This window comes from Mus pahari, chromosome 2, assembly GCF_900095145.1.
Source record: "Mus pahari chromosome 2, PAHARI_EIJ_v1.1, whole genome shotgun sequence".
In the NCBI taxonomy this organism is placed as follows: domain Eukaryota; kingdom Metazoa; phylum Chordata; class Mammalia; order Rodentia; family Muridae; genus Mus; species Mus pahari.
In genome coordinates this window covers 19717066-19736369 of record NC_034591.1, presented here as the reverse complement: position 1 = coordinate 19736369, position 19304 = coordinate 19717066, and the positions used below count along the sequence as shown (strand labels likewise).

The window sequence follows — 19304 nt, the reverse complement described above, 5'->3', positions numbered from 1 at the left end:
GGGCATCCCGCAGCCCAGGAATCTTACATCTCGGGCATCGCGCAGCCCAGGCATCTTACACCCAGGGCATCCCGCAGCCCAGGCATCTTACACCCAGGGCATCCNGCAGCCCAGGCATCTTACATCTCGGGCATCCCGCAGCCCAGGCATCTTACATCCAGGGCATCCCACAGCCCAGGCATCTTACACCCAGGGCATCCTGCATCCCAGGCATCTTACACCCAGGGCATCATCCTGTAGCCCAGGTATTTTCACAGTATGCAGCTAAGAGCCACATAGTTCTTTGTCAAGAGCCCTTCCCCCTCTCCCTCTGCAAGGCCACTCCTGGGAACCAGCAAGACCTAAACAGACATCAAGGACTGAGGGAGTCTTCTTACATTCCAGAGCTGCCCATAGCTGTCACCTTGAACTGTTAGGAGGGTCTGGACTCTAAAAAAGGACTCTTAGATAAGCAGCCCTATGTCCCAGGGCAGTGGTGCCAAGGACCCTAGATGAATCACTAAATGTATTAGACTTGCAAATAACTCTTCCCAATTATTTCTCTCACTGTATACCTTTGAACACTCCCTCAACCCCTCTCCAAATTATATTTAACCTGAGCATCTCCCCTTAGTAAAAGAGACTATGACAAACATGCATGGTCTTCATCTCTTTCTTTATTCCCATTTCTCTCTAGGTTTGTGATCTCCCTCAAGGACCATGTAATAAAGTGTCCCGCGGGCCGGGGCAGGTGCTGAGATCCCAGGCCTCTCTTTTTGGCAGATGAGGGGACTAAAGATCTTGCCCAGTGCCTTGTGCTATGTGGTGGATGGAGAACTAGCCTCACATCCTCTGCCTTACCCTTACCCATAAACGCATGCTATGCCAAAATGGCTTCAGTTTACACAGCATTCCGTGCTAGTCCACTCTCCAGTTTCTCAGCTTATATACTGGTATTCCTAAGGCATTTATAATAAACTGGGTGAGAATTTGGCTAAAAAAGATAGAAGCAGATTTGAGGGAGCTGAAAGCAGGGGTATGGGGGGAGGGGGCTGTATTTCAGAGAGAGTTTGAGCAGCTGAGACTGCTCCCCAGCTCCACCTTTCCTGAGAGTGACTCTATGGCTTTTACTTTGGAATCCTGAGAGCAAAGGTTGTGGTTTCCACAATTCAGACTGAGGTTGAAAAGTGCTAACGGCAGGTCTGCATCTCAAGGACTCAAATCCTCTCTGTCTGGAATGGCGCTGTCGTCATGGTGATGAATGATCACCAGGGATCTGCTCAAACCAGGGACTACTGGTCAGAAGGTTTTCTCCACCCCCACTCCAGCTATCAAAACTTTTCTCATAGTATGCAAAGAGACATGACTATTACACTCGCGACAAGCCACATATCTCCTTAATGGGGACCAACAGAGGAAGGGCATGGTCCTACTGAATGAAGGTTTCCCTGCCCCCCCTACTTTAGTTTTTAAATTTTTTTTGAGAATTTCATAATGCTTTACTGCATTTTTAAAATCAAATCTATCCTCCAATTCACCCCCTTCTAACTCCTTCCCTATCCCCTTTCCTTACCTAGTTCCTGTTAATTATATATAATTATATATATATATATATATATATATATATATATATGGAACTCTTAATGCTGCCTGAATTTGTATAGTGTGGAAAATATCCACTGGAACATGGTAACCTCGCAGGGGCTGCATCTTGAAGAAAATTCTCCCTCTCCTATCAGCCATTCATTGCCAGTAACTGTTTAGCTAGGGGTGGGACTTCAAGAGCCCTTCCCCATGTATGCTGAGATTTTGGTTGGCTTGATTTTGTGCAGGTCCTGTGCATGCAGTCCCAACTGGTGTGAGTTCATGTGTGTAGTTGTGTTGTAACGTGCAATGCATACTGTTTCCCTCTGTCTGTCCACTACCTCTGGATCTTAGGAGCTCTCTGCAACAGCATCAAGATGGCAGGAAACAGAATCTGAAGCCTGGACCCTGCTGAATGCCATCACCAACCCAGCTGCACCAATGGCCCGCTGCTTCTGTCGCAGCTTCCTGCCCTGACCTTGAGTTGGACTTCTTCAGAGCTTGTCCATCAGACTGTCTGAGAGTGTCCCTGGGATTTCATTCTCAGAGGTTTTCCCAAATAGTGTTATAATTATGGAGCTTAGTCCTTCCAGGCTTCATTCAGGTCTCCATGGTGCAGTTTCAAGGCTAAGCATTAGTGATGGTGGCTGCCGACCTTCACAGTGCCCACTTCCCTTCATGAAGCAGTTACTCTGAGAATGTGCTGCCTTCTTTCATCCAGCAGACATCCCAACCACCTGCAGCAGGCTAGACCCTGTACTTGATTCTGGAACATTAGACAGAGCAGACAACTCTGTCCTCATAGGGCTTGAGACCTCTTTTGGAGCAGACAGCCAGTGTAATGTGTATGAAAGTTACAATAGTATTAGGAGATGACAGACCCTATGGGGGAAGGAAGCAAAGAAAGATGGGTGGAGATGCCCAGAAAGGGGATTTCTCTTTTTAGATGGCAGTCTAGGACTTCCCAGGGGAAAGGATGACACAGGAGCAGGGGGGTCCCTCGGGCTGGGCCGTTGTAGAAGGCTGGGGAGAAGGCTCACTTTGCAAAGTGCTTATGATGCCAGCACAAGGAACTGGTTCAATCCTCAGAACCTATTGGAAGAAAACACAACAAACAAAAACTGGGCACAGTGCACACACCTTTAATCCTAGTGCTGGAGAGATAAACATACACACATGCCTACACATACACGCATGCACATACATACACACACAAGCACACATACATATACACACAAACACACACATGCACACACATACACACAAGCATACACACACATGCACACACAAGCACACACACATGCACACATACATACACACAAGCACACACAAGCACACACACATGCACACACACACACATGCTCATGTACACCTACATGCACACACATAAACACACAAGAACACACAAGCACACACATGCACACAGGTATACATACATACATGCATGCATGCATATGCACACATACACACACATGCTCATGCACACCCACATGCACATACACACATGCACACACACATGTTCATACACATATACACACAAGCATACACACATGCACACATGTGCACATACATACACACACATACACACACACATGAACACACACGTGCATACACACACACACACACACAAGCATGCACGCACACACAAGCTTCTGTGGAGACTGCAGTTTTATGAGTGAGAAGAGGAGCCTGTGAGTAGGAATTGGCGAGGGATTGCTCTAACTGTTGTGGGCTGATCATGTAGGGGCGGTGTGGGAATGGAAAGTGGTTACTAGACAGCACCCGATCCAGTTTGGACTGAGCAGGCACAGCAGGAGGGTGGGGTATGGACCTGGAGCCCTTTGGTCAGTAGGACATGAACCTGCTGACTGGTGGACATGGGCATGAGGAGGAAAGGACTTGGGGCAACTCGGATTGGACCTGAGCAACAGAAAGGCTGGCCAGGCCTAGGCAACAAGACAGAAGCAGGCAGAAGAGTCTGACTAGGATTTCAAGCCCAAGGGAGCTGGCAAGATGTTTACACCCAGGAGCTGCAGCTCAGGAGGGTTGGAGCCATGAATGTGGGTGGCAGGGTGGCAGGAGTCCATGCAAAGAATAGGACTGTGGGTGAGACCAGCTGTCGATGCTGCGGGGCCCAGCCAACCAGTGAGTGATGGGAGGTTGTTTAGCCACAAAGTCACATAGCATTTCATTACACAGGCAGGAAGTCCTATTGGAGCAGGCACTGGCGAGGAAAAGCAGGAAGGAAGTGAGAGGCGGGCAGGCTAGACAGACTTTACTGTGAAGGGAAGCAGAGAGGGGAATGGGAGCCAAGGGGGTGCGGAGTCAGGATGGGGAGAAGGGCAGTGTTGGGAGCCAGTGGGACAATGGAAAGACCAACTTGTCTTTAGGCATCTTTGTCCATCTTTAGGCAACTTGTCATTGTCCATCTGTACTTCCTAAATCCCCCAGAGGCTTCCAGTGTTCAGGTAAGGTAGAGACCATCACATCTGAGAAAGGGGCATGTGTGTTCAATGGCTTGTGTGGTACAACAAGGAGGTGTCTAGGATGAGAAGAGTGTCCTGCAAGCCCACCTGAGTGCTTTGTTGAGCCAGAAGCCAAGGTCTTTTTTTTTTTTTTGGTAAAGGGGCTGTGTGAGGTGGAACCAGAAAAAAATATCACTCCTGATTGTCCCAGTTATTGGAGAAATAGGAGGTTGTAGGCTAGAAAGGAGGGAGGCAGGGTTTTGTAAAAGTCACCGTGGGGCAGGTCTGGGGTCTGCTATGGTCACAGGAGCATAGGGCCCTTGGCTTTGGAATCAGGGTTTTGAGGCAGGACCCTGAGCTGAAGGCGCGGTCGCTGCACTCTGGCTTGACATCATGACTCTGCCTCCTTCCTGTGTGATGGCAGTCACCGTGCTTAGTGGAGAGAGCCCAGGCTCCTTCATGTGTGATGTCATGCCAGTGCTTCCCAGTGACAAACACATGGAGATCAGAGAGTCCCAGCATGGCAGCCTGTCTGCCTAGGAAGGTGAGACAGGGCAGGGAACACCGCTGTCACCCTGCCTTTCTACATTAGGTACATTGAGGTGGGAAAGTGCAACTTAAGTGTGGGCAGAGCCATTCTGTGGGCTGGGGTCTCAGGCTGAATAAAAAGGAGAAAGCCGGCTGAGCACCAGCTCCCCGCCTCCTCCTGCTCTGCCTCCTGACTTCAGATGCCCTACGAGCAGCCACAAGCCCCTTCCCCACCCTGTGCCTTTAAACCACCCCTTTCTTAAGCTGCTTTTGGGGTGTTGTGTCACACAGTGAGAAAGGCACAGTGACACTGGCTTCATTGCGATGACAGCACAGGGAAGGCTGTGCCCTAGCAAAAGCCCCATCTTTCCTCTCTGTGATCCATTACGATTGGGTTTCAGAAGCTGAGCTAAGGTAATCTCTTTCTGATTTGATCACCTCAGGGGTTTGCACGGTAACAGAAAACTAACACCGGTGGGGTCTGAAATGTTTTTCTTAACTCTACCAGAGAATGTGGTACCCATGGGTAGAAATAGCCCATTGAATTAGCTGCAGGGTGACTAGCCACTTGATGAGTCCTTCCTTAGTTAGAAAGAAAGTGTGATTTGTGGGAGAAATATGTGAGATTGTTCATAAGACAGATCTAAGAGAATCTCTAAAGCAAAAGTGGTGAAGTGAGGAGGTTCCCATGACAGCGACTCTGGCTCCCAGGCAGTGTGCTGCCTCGTTGCACAAAGACTGACCACACAGAACAGCAATCGGACAACTTGCCAGGTATGGAGGTTACTTATACTTGAGGGTGTCACCATAGTAGTGAACCCTTCATGCTTATAGAAGGCCTTACCTCTACAACCATGGGCCCTTGCACTTCCACATTCAATCTTAAATAACACACACACATAGTAGGTGCTCACTGGGCATGGGATGTGACAGAGCCATCTAGCCTGGGAAGCAGGAGATCCAGTGCTTTCCACAGAAGCCGGCATCAGCCTGAGTGGTAGTTCTGAGTGCTTACCTGTGGCCCCATGACCCATAATGAGTGCTTCTTGATCTCTGGACTCAGTGTCTTCCCCATTGGAGGAAGGAGGATCATGAGTGCCAGCCTAGCCTGGGCTACATGAGACCTTGTTTCAAAAAAATATTTTTCTCTGAGGCAGGATTGCCAAGTTCTAGATTGGTCTGGGTTGTGTAAGGAGTTCTAGGACAGCCCAGGCTATAATAGGTAGGAAGAAAAACGGAGGGGAAGGAATAAGGAGAAGAGGGAAGAGAAAAGAAAGAGAGAAAGAGAGAAAGGGGAGAGGGAAGGAAGGAGAGGATCCTGTGATCCTGCCCCAGGACACCCCCCTCCCCAGCTTCTGCATCCCAGCCTCCAGAGGCTCCTCGAGGGACAGTGCCAAGGGACAGTGCTGAGCACAGCTGGCCTTAGGCAGCCCCATCAATGGAACAGCTCCCAGAAAGCTACTCTGTGAGAACCTGGGAATTCCCAGTCCTAGCATGGAGATGAGCCACTCTGCCCTGATTAAAACTAACCCTTGAAGCTCATGGCACCAAAGGTGCTGTTGACACATTGACTGTAAATTGTTTTTGATTGATGTCTGCCATAGGTCCTTGTGGTTCCCTTCTGCATGTGGCTGTCATGTAGTGAGACCTTCTACTCCATTTGTTCTGTTACTGAGAGCTGCTAAGGGACTTGAGGCATTGGGGCCTGGATGTTTAAATGTGGAGACAAGCCCACTTCCACCCCAAAAACCCATCTGCTCCCAAAGTTCTGTACTCTCAGAGCTTTGAAACTGCCTGGCCAGATGCTAAGACTCAGGGGTTTCTGGTGTCTCCTGGAGTCAGGAGATATTTGGAAGTTGGTAGTAGATATCTGGATGCTGGCAGGATTACACCCATGAAGCTGAGGTGCCTCTCCCTGCAGGCCCTGGCCGTCTCATGTTGGGGCCTGCTGTATTCCAGACTCTGAGGTCAGAGGCCCTGGCTGACTTGGCTCCTTACACCAACAATCAAGTCAATCCCAAAACAGTCAACGGGAAACAAACCTCCTGGCAGACAGTGGAAGCAGCCATTGCCTGGAGTCTTTTTATGGAACAAGGTGAGATATAACCAGAATTCAAGCATGGCTGTGCAGAGTGAGTGCTGAGAACTCAAGTGGTGCCTCTGTTGTCACATGCAAGCAGACCCACACACGTGTGCATGGACACATACACACACACACACACACACACACACACACACACACACACCTGCATCACAGGACATGTGAACATCCTCCCACGGTGCCATGGTTAAGACTTACTTGGTGGTGGGGTTTGCTGGTGACTTGGTTAGTTCTGGTATCAAACCCAGAACCTTGGACTTGCTAAGCATGTTCTCTACCACTGAGCTACCCTACCAGCCCCACCTATTTGGAAAGAGGGTCTTGTAAATAGCAGGACAGTTAGATGAATTCATGCTTGTTGGGGGAGGACTGTTTCCCATGTCAGGGTGGAGGTGGGTCTGCTCTTCTGCAGGTCTTCTGAAGTCACCACTGTGAGCAGAAGAGTGCACTCTGCAGCCTGGGGAGATGGCTCAGTGATCTAAGGCCTTGTACTGCTCTGGCCGAGGACCTAAGTTTGATTCCCAGCATCCACATCAGGTGGTTCACAACTACCTTATAACTCCAGCTCCAGGGGATCTGAGACGGCTCTCCTCTGTGTCCGCACTTACATGCACCCGCCCATGCAGATACACACGTAGACATGATCTAAAGTAAAAACAACTTCTAAAAAAGAGGGCAATGCTCAAGCCATGCACAGAAAACAGCCTCACTGTTTTGTCCTTCTCACCAGCTCTTAAATCCATTTTGTCTCCTCTACTGTGAAGTTCCACAAGCTTTGGGAGGGTAATGTAGATTTATGGCTTTTATAATATACATATTTATGGTTCAACATTCAGTAGTCATCTATTCTCTGGGGTAACTATTACCTGCTACAAAAAGAACCTTCTCTGATGGAGTCTAACAGCAACCCTCACTGGTGGGTAGAGACATGATGGAGTCTAACAGCAACCCTCACTGGTGGGTAGAGACATGATGGAGTCTAACAGCAACCCTCACTGGTGGGTAGAGACATGATGGAGTCTAACAGCAACCCTCACTGGTGGGTAGAGACATGTCTAAGAAGGCAATTTGATGAGCATGTGATGTCTATTTAGCAAAACAACATCTGTAATCAGTCTACCAGAACCTATGGTTTCCCTAGCATGTGCGTTTGATGAGGCTTACAGTACAGATGTGAGCTGTTTTCTGTGAAATGAGCCTTGGTTCCAATCAGAGAGCAATTTTATACCGAGTTTACTATTACTGCACCAGTAGGCATGTATTGCTGTACAGGTTAATAATATAGTACCACATTCCTTTTTAAAGGGCATAGTTTAGCGACCAATAGTACATATCTGGGCCAAAGATCAGGCTTCTGCTCCTAGAGAGACAATGCTGAGAGAAGTTAGAGATGAAGCCAGAGAAGAGCTGTGGTCAAAAGCTCTGGGGGGTCATAGAGGGATTTGATGTTGTCATAGCCTAGAGGTGGTCACTGGGTCCCTCCCAGAGAACCTGCTGTGGTGGCAACTGTGGTTGGAGGTGTCACATGAGATCATGCCTGGGCCTGGACAGAAGCCACAGCATCAGCGCTGATGCAGTAGAGGCAACACTTACCTGTCCTTAGGACTTACTGTGTCCATGTCCTGGGAGACTCTAATTCACTATTTGTATGACCCCAGCAACAGTCTATCAGAAGATGGGATGAGTACATAGAAGATAAGCCTGAGGATACAGGAGGCTGCGAAGATATCCCTGAGCCAGGTCACCCACAAGTCTCCATTGTCCTTGTGCAGCTAGCCTCCAGACCCAACTTGATGGGTAGGCAGTCTTACTGAGAGGGTCAAGCAAATGTGCAGTAGCGTTTCTGTCACATGCCTGAATGGAACTGTGGGTCCACAGGGGGTGTGCTCAAAGGCAGATAGCAAAGAACCTATTGAACCATAAGCTATAGCTGCCACCAGGACACTTTGACCCCAGCATGTAAAGATCAGCTGTGAAGAGTCACTCTTGGTATGGAGCTGCCTCTGCACAGTGGCCCAGTGAGCCCGTATAGATGATGCTCTTCCTCACATGCAGCAATCTGTCTGAGGAGGGCATCATCATCTCTGCTTAGGGTCTCAGGAGCAAGGTCCGGCAAGCACCACACTGAGCAGAATGCTATGGGAACAAAGGGGAGAATGGCCCCAGACCCAGGGCAGTGGGGGCTGGGGAGGAGGGTGTCTGTCCTCTTCTAAGTTTCTTCTAGAATGAAAAGCCGGGGTAGCCTTGGGAGCTGGCTGTGTGTGGCACAGGGACTGGGGGATGTGAACATGCTGCTAAACTCCCTTCCAAGGAGTCCATAGTGCAGGCATCCTTAGCACATAGCCCAGAGCCTTAGCAGCCTTCACCCTTCCCTAGTTACAGGCAACATTGGCTACAGAGGGAAGCTAACCCCTCTTTCTGAGTGCCTTATGGCTGATGGTTACATCTCTGTGGTCTGTGCAACACTGGGAGCCATTTCCTGTCTATCCTTCTTGCCACTCTTCTTCCCGGGGTATCAGGACAGATCTCTAAACCCATTCCATCCAACCTGTCTCCCATTTTCCTCATGGGAATCTTCCTGTCACCTCTCTTAAATGTCTCATGTCTTGGTGTCCGTCTCTCCACGGATCCCAGCTGATGCATACCCTGGGTAGGAAGCAGTGGGTCATCAGTTTGTACAGGAAAGGAGAAAGATGGAGGGAGCGTGTAGCAAGTACTCAGCCTGCAGCAGGCCAGAGCAGGACTCGCAGGCTGAGGGGTGTGGATGGAGACTGTGGCTGTGGGATTTCTTTCCGGCCTTCAGGAGAAAGTTCAGGTGGGCCATTTATGGGCCTGGGTGACTTTGCCAGCTACCTTCACAAAACCTCCATCAGGTAAATGTAGACTTTGACATTTTTGCCTCCTGCACGCTAAAACCCTGAATTTTCTAAGATAGAGTTCCAATATAGTTTGGGGCAGACATTACAGTCACCATAGATGATGCCGGGGGCGTAATTCGGTCAGTAAAGTTCTCACCATGCAGTCATGAGGGCCTGAGTTCAATACCTAGAACTCATACAGAAAAAAGCTGGATATGGTGTTCCAAGCCTGTAATTCCAGTCCTGGGGAGGTGGCAACAGAGGGACCCTGAGGGCTTGCTGGCCACTCAACCTAGCCAAGTCAATGTGCTAGGTTCAGGCCAAATGAGAGAAAGACCCTGGTTAAAAGACAAGGTAGACGACATCTGAGGAATGACACTTGGGGTTGACCTCTGATTAATACAGACACACACACACACACACACACACACACACACACACACACACACACACACACACATGCATGTGATCTCAATGAAAGCGAAATAAAGAAGTGAACACAAGCCAGGATGCTTTATCATATCTGTAATTCTAAAACCAACCATTTGTGAATCTGGAAGAGACATTAAGGGTGAGAAAAACTGGCCAGTGAGTATGCCATGCTTATCTGGACACAGTGCATGGGTGTTCGCCTGTCACGGTAATGTCAGCATTCTCTAGAAGGCACGGAGGCTTGACTTCTGTAATTACCTCTTGCTTGTTCAGGTAATGAGAAGGGCAGGGGGATGATGGGCATGGCTAAGCCCACTCATTAGTGAGTGAGAGCCAGGCATTCTTCAGCTCAAAGGAAGCTGCTCTTTCCTGAAGGGGATCTGAGCACTTGGGTTTCACAGTTCCTCACCTGATGCCCTCAATAACAAGTCTTGTGAAGTGGCCCTGTCGTGCACGCAGGGAGTCCCGGCAGCAGCTTCTCTGAGCTGTCCTCCACTGCCGCGAGACTTCTGTGGAGCCATCTGGCGTGGAGCTTATAGCTTTCCAGGTAGCACAAAGAGAGAAGGTGAGAGAGGCTCAGAGAGAGATTGACTTTAAAGAATTGGCTCATGTGGGGCCTAGAAAGTCTGAAATTTACAAGACAGGACAGCTGGGAGTTTAGGTAACAACTAGAGTTATAGGTTTGATCTTGAGGATTTCTAGAGGCAGAATTCTTTCTTGGGGAAATACTAGTTTTTTTCTTTTAAGGCTTTCAACTAAGGAGATGGGACCTATCATAATTTGTACAGTGGTCTGCTTTACAACGCCTGTGTGGAGATGCAACCTCATCTTGAAAAATACCTTTGCAGCAACATCTGCGTGGCATCTGACCAGTTTGCGGGCACCAGAGGCTGGCTAGGTTGACATACACAGCCACTATCCCAAAGAATCCATGGGTGCATCAAGAAATTGGTGACATTGGGATGATATAGGTCCTCTGTGTGACTCAGTCAGCCTCCTGAACCTGGACAGGGAGGGGAGAGGAGGAAGGAGTAAACAGTTGCTGTAGGAACTGTTAAATGGTTCTATCTCCAGTTCTCTAAAACACGAAGTACCACGTGCCAGTCCCTTACTTTGTGACAACAATGAGCTCATTGGTGTCTGAGTTCACTGAATGTCTGACATGCACTCATTACAAGTTCCTCTGAGGGCAGTGGTATTGACCTGCCATCAGAAGAATGAGCCTTTGATATTCTACAGTTTGCGACAGGTTTCTCTTGATCTGTTGCCTGGTATGTGCTCAAAAAGGAGTTAATGTTTGGACACAGGAAGGGGCAAGAGTTCAGCATCCACAGGGGCACACCCTCAGCATACACCCCACTCCTCAAGGACATAGAAAGACAGGGAAAGAGCGCCCTCTGCAGTCAGTGACCAGCCGCACACCCTCAGCATCCACCCCACTCCTCAAGGGCATAGAGGACAGGGAAAGAGAGTCCTCTGCAGTCAGTGACTGTCTAATGGACCCTGCCCAGCTGCCTGCCTTCCTGTCAGACACCCCAGCTCAGAGAGCAGGCTGGACCAGCTGGCAGGTGAGTGTCGGTCTACTCAGGACTAGGAACCAGGCTCGCTCCTGGCAGGCATAACTCACTTTTTTTTTTTTTCTTCTTTTACGTTTGAGAGTAGTTTTACTTGAGGTTAAGAGACAGGCAGGCTATTTCTCTTGGCAGCTGCCTGATGAGGGAGATGGAGAAGAGCAAGAGAGAAAGCCTCATCAGGAGAGGTCTGCAATGGCTGACTGGCTGAAGGGGGAAGCTCAGGCTGTCTGTGAGCGAGTGCTCCACGTGTTTTTCTTGCCACCTCTCTCCTGAGCACAGTTCTTGTGGCAACAGATGGTATGGCTTCTTCCCTGGAGGAAGACAGTCACTCAGGAAAGAGCCTGGCTCCCTAGCTGCCTGTAATGGGCCCGTCTGGCCATGGACTGAATGGCTTCCGTGTTAGGCCTTCCATGCTTACAGAGACATCTGCTCCCTTTGGGGGCTTAGCTCCTATATCACTCTTTCCTTTCTGGATCTTGGCATCAGCATGGCAATGCCAGAGCTCTCCCCACTGTCCTGCTGTCTTATTCAACAAAGCTTCTAGAACAGAGATCTACCACGGTGCCTTCTCCTCTCCATGACCTGTAAGTTTCCTGAAGCCACGCTTGTGCTCACACACGGTTCTGCTTTCCAGGATGGCCTTTCCCAGATCATCTCATCCCACACAGAAAGCAGCCAGCATCGTCCTAAGGGTCTCACATGCCAAATCTCCTGTTTCCTTTGTACTCTCTCACCAAGTTCCAACTCCTGAATCCTAGAGATGAAGCCCTTCTGGCCTGCCTCCTCCCAAACTGCTATGTGTTGACCTGTCTTCTGTCTCCCTCTGGCCAAGTCCAAAGACTGTGGTTGAGCTGAGCAGGATAGGTCTAGGAGCAGAGGCCACATGGAAGTCCACTGGGAGGGTGGACTTCACCTGCATCTCCACTCTGTGGACACATCCATCAGTTCTCATCAGTGGTCATGACACAGTTCTCTGGAAGTGTCAAAGTGGCCATTTAAATTTTCCAAGGATGAGGGTCCCACAGAGTCTCTGAAGGGCAATTCTCCCTGACTTTCCAGGACTAACTGATGCGTTGACTTTATAATTAAAGCTGAGAACATTGCTTTGTGTACATAAACATTTAGTGTAAAATACAAGGAGTAGGTTTAGAGAAATTGTTCGAAATTCCATCCTCAACCCAAGCCAAAACTCAGTTAGTGAACTTCTATAAACCTCAAGTCCGTGACTCAAACAGCCGTTGAAAAGATTGAGCACTGCCACTGAAGAATGGTGGTAGGAAGATACTCTTTTTTCTGTCCTTGTTTTCTGCAGTTAAACCAGTTCCTGTAAGTATAGGGAACTACTCACAGTAAAGACACTGTAGGTCCCATAGTCTTGAATCTGCGCTGAGATGTCTCACCTAGCTTAGGTGGCCCTGCATAGCTGGGCTCACACAGTGCTCAAGCCTCGAGACAACCAGACAGACGGTGAGACACAGGTGAGTGCCACCAGAAACAGTTCCAGTTCATTCTGCATTTGAGGTTTGAATTCAGTTTTGCTCATTACAACTCCAGGAACATTTTACTATTCCCAGGTACACAAGTCAACATGAAGCTTCCTGGGCTCAGGGCTGCCGACAGTGAGGCCATTATCCCTTTCATGCAATGTGTGTTGGCAGTGAACCCTGTAGACACACACACACACACACACACACACACACACACACACACACACACATCCCTCCCCCAGCCGAAGTATCTTGACCCATCTACCTAAAATCCTGGGAAGCCCTTGAGTCATGAATGAACAAGTCCCACAGTGAGAAGAAAATGTCCGTGCATACAAGTGAGCCAGACCAGAGCTTTATCGTTATTGTTGTGTTTTACATATATATATATATATATATATATATATATATATATATATATATGAAGGAGGAGGAGGAGGAGGAGGAGGAAGAAGAAGAAGAAGAAGAAGAAGAAGAAGAAGAAGAAGAAGAAGAAGAAGAAGAAGAAGAAAGAAGAAAAGAAGGAGAAGGGAGGGATATGTTTGGTAGAGGCTAGAGGCACAGAATGGTGTGTATAGGGGGAGGGGGTACCTCTGTGTGCCCATGTTGAGGCATCCCTCCCCCCTGAGGTACCAGCCATACCACTGATATAGTAAGGAATAGAGTTTATTTAGGCCATGGGGCGGGGAGTTGAGAGGGTAGTAGAGCCAGAGAAAGGCAGAGAGAGGGAGGGGGTGGAAAGAAGAGAAGTAGAAGCTGGCCATGAACACGTGGAGAGAGGGGGGTGGGGAGAGGGGGTAGAAGAGACAGGAGGAAGAGGGGAAGAGAGTGAGGAGGGGGGCAAGCAGCCCCTTTTATAATGAGTCAGGCATACCTGGCTGTTGCCAGGTAACTGTGGGGGCAGAGTCTAAAAGAAATGCTAACACTTAGGCTTTTATTTATTTTTTTAACCTAGAAGGTAAAAGGCTGTGATAAATCAGGCTAGAAAACAAGGCCTTTGGTAGAAAGGTCTGTGGCCTTGTGGGTGTGGCTGATACTTACAGGAACCTCATCCAAACAGTGCTTGGAAAGTTCCTCTTCAGTCTCTCCCAAGACCTCATAAGATTCTCCAGAGTTCTATTTAGGAACATTTCACAGCTTTTGACCCATATGGCATAAGGAGACTTGTCGATACCCACCAAGTCCTTGAGGTGCCCTGTACCCCAAGAGTCCTTGGACTGAGTATCCCTGTGGGATCTGTCTGCCTGGCAAATGGATACTGAATGATTATGGTATAAAGTACTAAGGGGCAAGGGCAGGCATGGGCTCTGGCAAGCTTGTGCATGGGTGGGACTCAGGGTTTGGTCCAGCCCTTCTTGGAGGAACATTCTCCCTCTGAGGGCCCAGATAGTGTGTCCTTTTCTGTGAGGCTTGGAGGTCAAAGGTTCTAAGTCCTGTTCACAGTCACTCCCTTCACCTCACCACACCAAGGACAGTGTAAACTCATTTCCCCCTCAGGAGTCTCATTGAAAAGACCTCACTGGTGGTCTAGAGCCACGCCTGGATGCTGGCTACAAGACAGAGCTGCTGACATGCTGTATAAGATGGATCGGATTTGTAAGGCAGTGTAGGAACTTCAACTCACCCAGGTCAATTACCAAGGTGACTTTATTTGCCGAGGAAATTATCGTGGTTAATATGTATTATTTCACTGTGTACCACCAGGCAGGTGAATGAGAGGTCAGAAATCAGTCATGAACCATATTCAGGGAACAGTGAGAATAACAACTTCTCAGGGTCCATCTCTGTACTTACTGCATACTCAAAGCTCACAGCTAAATGGAGGATGAACACACATATACTACCGGCGTCCCAGCCTTTCTGCCCATTGGGAGGCGAGGATGGATCACTAGAACGGGCCAGCAAGATGGCTCAGTGGGTAAAGGCACATTGGCTGGCAACATGAGTCCAGTCTCGAGAACCCATGCAAAGGTGGAAGGAGGGAACAGACTCTGTAAAGTTATCCTTGACCTTTACCCTCATGCTGTGACATGCACCCCCACAAAGAAAGGAAAGACAAACAAACAAACAAACAAACCTAAAACAAAACATCTCATGTCCTGAGCAGAAATCCTGCTGGGAGCTGCTGGGGAATTGGGTCTTCCCTCCCAGCTAGCGTTGGCAACATGACGGATGTCCTTTGTTGGGGTATAATTGCTAGGATAATCTCTGTTTCCATTTAGCAAACAGACACATTTCAGGCCACATGAGCCCTGCTTGCTGACTCTGTCCTGGGGAAGTGCTGAGTGTGGACTTAGACTCTGAGCTGTCAGCATCCTGGCTGTTCTCTGAAGAGAAGATGGGGCATGGCTACAGAATTCACCTTTACCTTAAAGCCTTCTGGATTTCACTGTTGGGATCCTCTGTGGCTGACTTGATGATGAAGGGAAGTCTGGTGTGCAGAGTGGAGGTGGTTGGCACAGGTTCCCTGGAAAATAAAGCAGGCTCAGAGGACCATTCAAGAGATAGGCCACTCCAAGGTAAAGTTTCTCCTCCTCCTGGGCCCTTCCTTCACGTCCATAGAGGCTTACCCTTTGATTCTGAGAGCCGAAGTGAGATTACACCATCAGCTCCCATGCTTAAAGTGAAAAGAGGAGCACCTACTTCTTGGCTGACATTAGATAATGGCACCTTGTTAGGGTGAGCAGTCATTTGCCACAGCATTTGCAGGAGCCCTGAGTTACTTCAGTCTCCAAGGGCTGCCTTTTGCACAGAGTCAAATCACTGTGTCCTAAACACACAGGCAAATGCCCTCACCAACTGTGTCACAAGCCAGGAGAACATGGCAGCTGAGATGTTAAGCAGTTTGCTCAAGGTCACCCTAGAGACATTTCCTAGAGTGTTGTAATCTGGTGTAAAGGTGGCTTTTGTTTTGTGTGTGCATGTATAAAGGTTTTAAAAGAGGGTACCTTCTTTTTCTGTTGTCCCAAAGGACACAGCAATGACAACCAACAGATGTCAAATGAGCATAAGACAGGAGTCAGCAGCCAGGCTTTGGCCACCTTGGTCTGCAAAGTGCTTCAAACAGTTCTTTCAGAAGACTTCGATAGACATTAGATCATTAACATGAAGTCTACCACAGTGCTGGGCGTGTCAGTCATGATCAAAATGCTGGTTCCTGAGATTGGGGGATGGTGTAGGTGGTGTGCTGGCACAGGCTTACAATCCTAGCATGCACACACAGAGACACAGAGAGGCACACATGGTGGTGGGGGGGGCAGAACCGTATTAACCATCGAGTTTCCAACATGGTTTCTAGTGGCAGCAAGTATGGGATGTCACCAAACAATCATCTATAGATCACTAAGATGCCTCTAATTTATACTCATCCAGGGTACAAGGCAGATGTGAATTTCTAATCCATGAGGGCTTCTATGTTCTCAGTGCCACAAGGTGACCCATGATGTAAACTTTAAAAAGTCATCATCATTTAAAGAAGATATTCATAGGCAACAGGAAAAAGTAATGCAGAGTGGAGAGAAGCTAGACGAAGTGAAATTAGACTATCAACGATCCTATCCTAAACTCCAGAAAAAAAAAACTCCTCTCCCCTTTCCTCTTCTCCCTTCTCCTCTCTTCCCCTCCCTCCCTTCCTCCCTCTCCTCAGTTTCCTAGGTTGGCCTTGAACTAGTGAACATAACCCAGTTCGTCAGTAGCTGAAGGCCAGACATGTACCACTGTATCAACTTTATCTTGACTCTTACTTACACTCTTGGCATTTTGCTTCTTGACTGGGATGTGGTGCTGAGAATTGAACCTGCGTCTTCTACAAGAGCAGTCAGTACTCTTAAAAGGCGTGTGAGTGCCTATCTGCCTGTCTGTCTTGTCTATCTGTCTGTGTATACAGGTAGGTATGTGCCACAGTACTCTTAAAAGACGTGTGAGTGCCTGCCTGTCTGTCTGTATATACAGGTAGACATGTGCCACAGTACTCTTAAAAGGCGTGTGAGTGTCTGTCTGCCTGTCTGTCTGTCTGTGTATACAGGTAGGCATGTGCCACAGCCCTCATGTGGTGGTCAGAGGATAACTTTTCAGAAATTGGTCCTCTCCTTCCACCTTGCTTTGCTGAAGCAGGGTCTCTCTCATTACTGCTGGAGCACTGTGTACTGGCCAATGGGGGTGCTGGGATTACAGATGCACATCACTGCACACAGCTGTTCACATGGGTTCTGGGGATTTAACTCAGGTAGTCAGGCTTGCTTGCAAGTACTTTTATACACTGAGCCATCTCAAGTCCCAATATTTAGATTTAGGATTCCAAGGCCCCAAAGTCTGCACTCCAAAAGATAAAAATCAAGAGATTTAAATCCTTTAATCCCAGCACTTGGGGGGGCAGAGACAGGCAGATCTTTGAGTGTCCAGGACAGCCAGGGCTACACAGAAAAACACCGTCTTGAAAAACCAAACCAAACCAAACCACCCACAAACAAACAAACAAACAAAATAACAACAAAAAGGTTTGAGAGAGGATTAAAGAGGATATCCTGAAATCAGCCTCTCAGCCTCTGGTATTCACAAGGTACCACAGGCAAGTGCACACGCACACACACACACACACACACACACACACACACACACACACACACACACACACCAGGGAAAGAGGGAAAGGTGGTGTTAGAAGGAGTATGTGCTCTCCCCCCAGAGTCCTTCTTGGTCTCTTCTGATGGCTGCTTCTTTCAAAGCCACTTCTTTCTCATCACGTGGCACCATTTATGCATCCTGGCACACCATCATGAAGGGATGAGCATTCCAAGCTACACAGAGAGAACACTTGACAATCCTGGAGTGATTTTTTTCTTCTTTTTTTAGTGGCTGAGGGTAGCCTCCTTGGACATTGGTACTGTGTCCCTCCAAACCCCTCACTTCTGCTTCTAAGAAGCAGTCTGAACCCTCAGTAGAATGACGTCTTTTGGGGTCCTGGGAGTCCTTTAGTGAGGAGCCAGGTTGGGGAGGAGGGTGACAACACAGGGTTAGAACCTTCAGAGGCCACTCCAGGCTGCTTAGGGATACTGGTTGGGGGTCTCTGGGGAGGAGGTGTACTTTGTTCTTGGTTTGAAAGTGTGGCAGCAGGATGTATATAAACTTACCTGATGAACCAAGGAACGCCCCCTCCCCCCAACTGTAGGGTTTTTACCTAAGTTGCAGGAACTTGGCTGGTAACCTGGAAATCCAGGAGATTGCCGGACCCAGCAATGGGTTTCTCATGGACAGACAGGTCCTTTACTAAATCATGGTCTTAAAGTGGTAACCGCATCCTCTTTACCCCATCGTGTCTTCGGCAAAGGAACCCCTATCGCGTTTATTCTATAGGTAGTGTCTATATTACTATTTATAGGGAGCGGTGGTCTGATGTTAGCTTCAGAGAGCTGGAGTGATCTTTGGGGTCAGCCGGTTTTCAATTCTGAGCAGCAGAGGAAGCACGCCCCTCACTCAGATCAGAAGCCAAGGTCCTGCCTGGGAGGAACACCAGGGCCCTGAGCAGCCCACAGTACCAGATCTGCAGCCAGTGGCTCTGAAGATCCGGGAGCACGTGGCGTGTTCGCTCTGGTTTCAGGCTCCGACGCACCCATTTCCTCCCAAGGTTTTAGGACTTCAGCATTTACTGAGACCAGAACGCCTTTGCCAAAGATCAAGGTTTGTTGCGCAATCTTTGATGAATCTGAAAAGAACCAAGTTGTGGAGAAAAGCCTGCACTCACCACGCCACAGGCCGCTCTGGGCAGAATGGGGTTCCCCACGCTGCAGGGCGGCGGCGTTGCGAGAAGCGAGTGCGGTCACCGGAGCCACTTTGACCCGGGGCTTCAATCGTGGCGTGGTCGGGCTGCGGGTGTGTGTTTCCGGGGGTTGGACCTAAACAGAGACACTGCAAAACCAGATGGATCAGAATCAGCTCCTGGCGAGTCCGGAGCCGGCCTACCTTGAGACAGAGAGTGTACGGCGACCACCCGGGGGCAGCGTGGGCGGCGTGGAGTGGGACAGTGGCGCCGCACGCCGCGCACTTCCTGTTCAACGCGCGCGCCGCCTGCCACCGCCCAGCGCTCCCAGAGCTTGCGTTGGTGCCAGGCCCGGCCCCCACAGTTCCCCGGGTCCCGGGGGACGCGGCTCAGAGGCCGCCCGGGGCGGGCGCCCTGCCCTATTCTCCCCTAGGGGCTGCGGCGCGCCCTTCGGCCCGCAGAACTCAGCCAGCGGCCGCCACAGTTTATTCCTGCGGCCACGCGCCAGCCCAATTGCGACGAGTCTTCGCCTTTGCACCTC

At 49.2% G+C, this 19304-nt stretch overlaps 1 long non-coding RNA gene across 1 annotated transcript; it reads right to left on the bottom strand.

Annotated features, from left to right (window-relative positions):
* Window positions 1-10052: 10052 nt before the first annotated feature.
* Window positions 10053-15551, bottom strand: LOC115063408. The gene is made up of 3 exons (XR_003843272.1): window positions 15377-15551; window positions 10788-10950; window positions 10053-10486 (listed from the first exon to the last, which is right to left on the bottom strand). It is a non-coding gene; the product is annotated as an uncharacterized LOC115063408 (long non-coding RNA).
* Between the last annotated feature and the right edge of the window lie 3753 nt (window positions 15552-19304).